This window comes from Pyxicephalus adspersus, chromosome 1, assembly GCF_032062135.1.
Source record: "Pyxicephalus adspersus chromosome 1, UCB_Pads_2.0, whole genome shotgun sequence".
NCBI classification, from domain to species: Eukaryota; Metazoa; Chordata; class Amphibia; order Anura; family Pyxicephalidae; genus Pyxicephalus; species Pyxicephalus adspersus.
Genome location: NC_092858.1, coordinates 161,597,809 through 161,604,246, shown reverse-complemented (window position 1 = coordinate 161,604,246; position 6,438 = coordinate 161,597,809). Strand labels below are relative to the sequence as shown.

The following is a 6,438-nucleotide window of genomic DNA, read 5'->3' as shown; positions in this document are numbered from 1 at the left end:
AATGAATAATGACCAATCGTCCGATAATCCTTAACGAAAATAAGGTGCACAATGACTGACCAACAATGCCAACAAACGAGAAATGTATCTGGAAACGAAGAAACATCCTGGCGGATCTGATTGGACAACCATCTTTCGCTATCTATTGTGTGTACGGTCGTTCAGTGATTGTGGATTGTTCTGCGGTACACGTCACTTCCTGCATCGTTCAAACGATTGTATCTAGTGCGTGTACATTATATTTGAACAATCGTATTGTTACAGCATATACAGAATCTTGCACTATACGATCATTCAAAACAAACGTGAATCAGTTGATCGGTCGTCAATCATTTATTTTCTAACAATAATTATTGCACGTGTGTACCTAGCCTTACATGGCCCCTAGCGATCCTGATACAAATCAGCATCTATATTTCCTTTGTGACATAACCCTTAGAAAGCTTTCCCCAAGCAATGATGTGCAGCTGACCCTGGAGGGGGTGCATCTAAAGAAGGACAGTAGCTGAAAATTAGGCAACATTGATAGGGGTAGAACAAAGGTGAACACAGTATTTTATGAAAGCCAAATCACAATTGCTTATGATACGCACTTCAGTTAAAGTTTACATTACTTTAAGCATTTTCTTCAGCCAATAACTCCATAACACACAAGAATGCTAAATGAGTTCAGCTGCTTCGAAATATGCGAACACAGCGACAAACAGCTATTGAAAGCCTTAATATAAAGTCTTGAGAGCAAAGGAAGAAGATTAAATTGTTGGCAGATTGTAAGTGAGAACAATAGACGTAAAGAATGCCTATTTCAACTGCAGCCTCAAATAACCAGTGTGAGATATATATATAAATTTTACAAAGAGAGTAGTATTTTTCCTCTAAGGGTTTTGCAGCAACTAACATTGACAACATTATTGACATCCACCATTATTATAACGCCCAACTGTTGTAGATAGGCAAGTTGTGTTGGCAAATGATGGTTAAGCCAGCCTTTCTCAAACTTTAAGAATGGGGGAACCCCTGAAACAGCTTTCAGGTCTTCAGGGAACCCCTGCTATAATTACCCTTAGCAAACCCTTAGCAACCTCTGGAGGAACCTTGGGGTTCTATAGAACCCTGGTAGAGAAATTTTTTTAACTATCAAAAATTTTTATTACTATATATATATATATATATATGTATATATACACACACACACACACACACATAATAAGGAAGATACAAAAAGTGGGGCAACAGAGAAGGAAAGAGGACATAAGGACATCAATTCAAATCATGGACAATTGGAAAGCATTGTACTGAGATATCTTGCTTTGTATGTAATTGGTAATAAAAACAGACACATATTCTAATTCTAATTCTACCTAACCTATCTATATCCTTAGCTAACAAAGATTTTCGCTGCAGTAACAAATTAGCAGATGATTATCTTCACCCATGTATATCCTCCTCACATTCTAATTTAGAACAATGAGGACACAGTAATTCCTGTCCTAAATTAAAATTAGTATATAAAATTGATGACAAAATGTGGCTTGTTGTGTGAAATCACATGCTCAGGGTGTAGAGTCTGATTCTTCGTCACCTTTGCCAAAAACAGCTTGTAGCATCTAGAAATAGCTTAGTCACATTATGCTGAAAGGGCAAATTAGCTCGGTTTTGTCTCACAAAAGTTTAGCGAGAAGCCTTGAGGGAACAGACCAAGAAAAGGGAATTTTCGACCATGTAGATAACCTGATGCTGCTGGTCAACTGAGTAGTGTTTGCTTTAATTGTTCCCAGTAACGATCTGGCAAAGTCAATCTTATGTAGAGGGAATAGGTGTGGCAGTTCCAATAAATGTAAATAAGATCTGGTTATATATCTGGGACCATTTATTCAGTACAATCTTTTTCTCCATGGTAAGTGCTGTTTTTAGTGGACATTTCCATACAACGTTCTTCAATTCATTCAACTCCAATTTCATATTTGCAGGGAAGAACATATGTGGTTACTGTAGACTCAAAGTGAAATTTTAGGTTTCAATACTCCATTGGATCCCCAGAGCTTAGACATTTTTTTAACAGAAGAAACCAACCAAACGTCTTAATCAGTGCTGTCTTGGCCTTGTCCCATCCTACTAGATGGTTCTTTCTGTTGGTTAGACATGATGCTCAGCACAGTGATAAGCGTATCTGCACCACATACCAGAAAGATTGGTCAGTTATTTACAGTATAGTGTGTCACATGCTTTTTAGGAGCCCCAAACTGGATTTGCGACCTGTTAGGACTGTCACATAGGGGACTTTATATGTTATTCAAAGTAAAATGAATTTTATAGTACACAACTATACACTTCTGTCCTTAATCCTGATCATGAGCACACTACTGTTTTTTTGTGTTTATCAGTTAGACATAAATATATTTTTAATGCGGCATTACAAGTAACTGTTAGTTTTCTGCATAGTGTTGTTTTAAAGGTATGCTCGGGTTTATACCAGCTTAACATCTCTCCAAATAGTGAAAGAATGACATGGTCATATGGAGGATTACCATTGTCAGCTCTTCTATACAAGAACCTTCCTTTTAAAACCATTATTCTTTGTACCAGCGTTCAAAATGTTGAATTACAGTTGCAGGTGAAGAATCTAAGAGAAGGAGCATAGCAGGAATACTCAAATCCAGATCATATCTACAGTTTACATTATCTAGAACTTTATGATTCTCGGGCCTACAAATGCTTGAAACCAGGTGTCTCTTTAAACTTTGATGAGACCAGCTGGCAGAGAAGAAAACACACAGTTTAGAAATAATCAAGTTAATTAAAAGTTAAAGAGAGAAAAAATATCCTGGAAACCTCCTGAAATGCTGCCATCCATCTATGAATACAGCCATTTTCAATTAACCTTTTTCGCCTTATGCAACTAAATTGTAAAATAATGAAGCGATTTCCTTCCTTGTAATGCGGTGGAGATGGCGGTCGCTGTACATGGCTGCTTTTTCACAAGCTGCAGCAGAAATCTTCGACTGTATTATGTCATTCAGTCGTTCGGGGGCAGCTACCACCATCACCTTTTATTTGGCAGTTCTGGGACATTACCCAGTTTATGGACAATTTTATTATCAAGCTAATTTAATGAATCTGTTTTTACCTTGTAATTGGTTAACACGTAGTGTTTTACACTGGGGAAAAAAACAAAGGCGGTTATTTAATATACACTAGTGAACACAATTAGACACAGAAAATTAGACTTAATTATTAGAGGTGTTGATTGAACTTAGGAACTGGAAATAGAAGTTGATCATTGTCTGTAAGTATTCTGTAGGCCAAGGAGTGGAACATAGCTTTACTTGTACATTCATAATTTTACATTTTCAACAAGCCACTGTTACTTTCTTTAACTTGTAGCTTGTAAAGAATATCAATATGGAGGCCACTACTAATGACTTCCACACTCAAACAATGCAGGTCAGACATTCTGTCTTTGCTTTGACTTTCCAATTTGCATGGAGATAAACTCATTTACCTAAGACATTAAATCTCTTGCTACTGGTATATGAGAATGCGCCATTACGATTCACACCTACACATTTTAGTAAAACACAAAAATGGTGACTTTTATTGCATCTGTTTAAAAAAAAAAAAAACAATACTCCATTGTACCCACTGTAACCACAACGGGATTATAATCATTCATTGCAACATGCTGCATCAGAAACAAAATAGAAGATGTCAACTTTTTTCTGTATTAGTAGCCCATTGAAATAAATTGCCTACTGTGACTCAACACATGGCATTCATTAAAGCACCCAAACATGGAAGTAACCTAAAAGTTATCCTCTTTTTAGAAGGTGGAAAAAAAGATTAAATAAAGTCTTTACCATGAGCACTCTCCCTGTTCAGGCATGAGCTTCCTTGGAGGGACATAATAAGCACCTCCAAGGGAGCTTATTATCTAAGGGAGGGAAAGTTTTTTTACACAATAGGAGATTTTCTACCTTGCTGGATATTTTGCATTTGAATTGGAGCTAATATTACCCAGATCTACTACCCCTTGCCTTAGGTGAGATCTTTTTCTCTTCCTATTATCCTCACACTTTTCTAAAAAAAAAAAAACAAATTGGGAATAATTCTAATACTCCCGCAGTGGCAATTTCATCATATATGTATTCATGTTTCTTGAAATACTAAAGATAACATACTAATATTTTATGGGTGTCTTAATTCAAACAATATGATATCTATAGGGCAAATTCAGCTAATATGTGACATCTGCAGACCAGTTGTTACACTAGAAGGAAAGATGATAATGTCATTCCAAAACATCATTATTGTTACATAAGATAGGTTAACCCTTATTGTGATGTTTATACCTTGGACTACTTCAAACCCAACTCAGTCTCAGTAAATAAAAACTGCCTTGGGCCTCATTTGATTACTATTGACATTTCAAACCCTCCACTCCAGGTTAATCAAATAAAGACACCATTTCCCAGTTTTAATGAAATTTTAGTAGTTCAGTAAATAACCTGGATTGGTATGATGATAAACCAAAGATTAATAATAAAAAAAAGATTAGGTTAAAATGAACATAATGTATGTTTTATAACCCTTTCAAGTAGTAGTGTGTTTCTTTAGAGAAAATGCACAAAAGCTGAAGTGTCAGTGAGTACCATTTCCTACACGATCAAAAGGCTTTTGAAAAATTGAGAAACCTTTGACAGGACACAAAGACACAACAAAATTAGAAGACAAGTTTCTCAAAGTCTGCAGCTTGAGTGATAGACAGTTCACAGGACAAAAGCTTTAAGCACAGCTCATCAGAGATCCAAGTAAGCAAGTCTAACTTTCAACTGTGAAGTGAAAACTTTGAGCTAAAGGTTTGAAAAGTTTCATGGTAGTAAGAAAGCCATTAATAAAAAGGCAAAAGAGGAAAGAGAGGCCGGGAACCGTCAGTGGACTACTAAAGACTTTAAGGAGTTCATCATACATGGTTTTTATACAATCTTGAATAGGGAAAAGGATGAGACACTATCTTCAACATATGAAGAAGTAAGCATGATGATTTAGGTATCTCTCTGCACTCTAAACCAGCGGCCGCCAACCGCTAGTCCACGGAGAAAATGTTAGTGGTCCATGACTATGGCTGATGCGCCCCCCAGCGGGGTCAGGAGAAGGAGTATGACGTGGAGTATGTCTCCCATACAGATCGCAGGCTCAGGGCGACTTACCCCACCCAGGTTCCCATCGCAGGTCCGAGAGTTGGCGGGTTCTGGCATCATAAAGTCGCTATAGGGAAAGTTTCTTCCCCCGTTGAGTGACACACAGCTCCCCGCACATGCGCAGTCCAGAGCCTGTAAGTTTACTGGTTGGAAGTTCCGGAAAGGTTGGCAGTCACTGCTCTAAACCATAACAACTACAGCTCCATACAGGTGATCAATTTTATACAATTGTCACCCAAAGCAGTTGTAAGTATATATTTTGGGGGACAATAGAAACAAATAAGCATTATACACAAAGCCAACTTACCTGTCCTCTTCTGTGGAGTGTGGAAGTTGAACAGAAGATTCTCCAGCTAAGTTGTCTCCACTAACAATCGTCTCAGGAAATACAAGTCTAGTTTCCATACAGAGATTCTATTAGGAACACATTAGTAAGAACTTCAGTGACCAGAAGAAAGTTTTAGTTTAGTGTTACATAGAAATTTTGCTTTGGGGTTGCCGACTCTGAATACAAAGCTGGATGGCAATGTAGTCCAATGAATTTTACTATTATTTTTATTAACCTGTATATATATAGAGCTAACCTATTACGCACCATGATAAAAAGTCCATAGTGATATTACTAGCTGTCCCTCAAGAAGCTTACAATCGAATGTCCCTACCATAGTCATATGGGATTTACACAGTCTAAGGTCAATTTTGAGGGAAAGCCAATTAACCTAACAACATGTTTTTGGGGTGTGGGTAGAAAATCATGCAAACATGGAATGAACATATTCCTTACAATATATATATACTAGCTGAGACGTAGACCTTGTGACCTTGGACTACAAAGGCAAAATTACTACCCACTGAGCAAATTGTACTGCATACTGAAACATCTGTACCTGTTTGTTTAATAGCCATGGTCAAGATGCCATGTCATGACCTAAGAAACACCTGCAGCTATGGTCAAAGTTGGGAGCAGGGCAAAGGCTGGACTACTCAGTTACTTTAAACCCCCCTCATGCACCATTCAGGATTTTTCACCGGCCCTGATCATACAGAGGATAGACACTGTATATTTTTTAAAGGTAAAAGCACATTGTATATAACAATTTTTAGTTTATTACCAGTAAACAAAATGCTTAATGGCCAGGAAAAGGAAGTAAGCAGAAGGAGTATAGACCCACTTTAAAGAAAAAAAACGATCTCTAATAAAGAGAAAACAATATGGAATATTATGCGTGCATATTCTATT

The 6,438-nt window shown here is 37.2% G+C and overlaps 1 protein-coding gene across 1 annotated transcript in view; it reads left to right on the top strand.

The window, feature by feature from the left end:
* CYYR1 (cysteine and tyrosine rich 1) overlaps nt 1-6,438 on the top strand; it is a 46,716-nt gene that overhangs the window by 18,167 nt on the left and 22,111 nt on the right. The window lies entirely within an intron of this gene.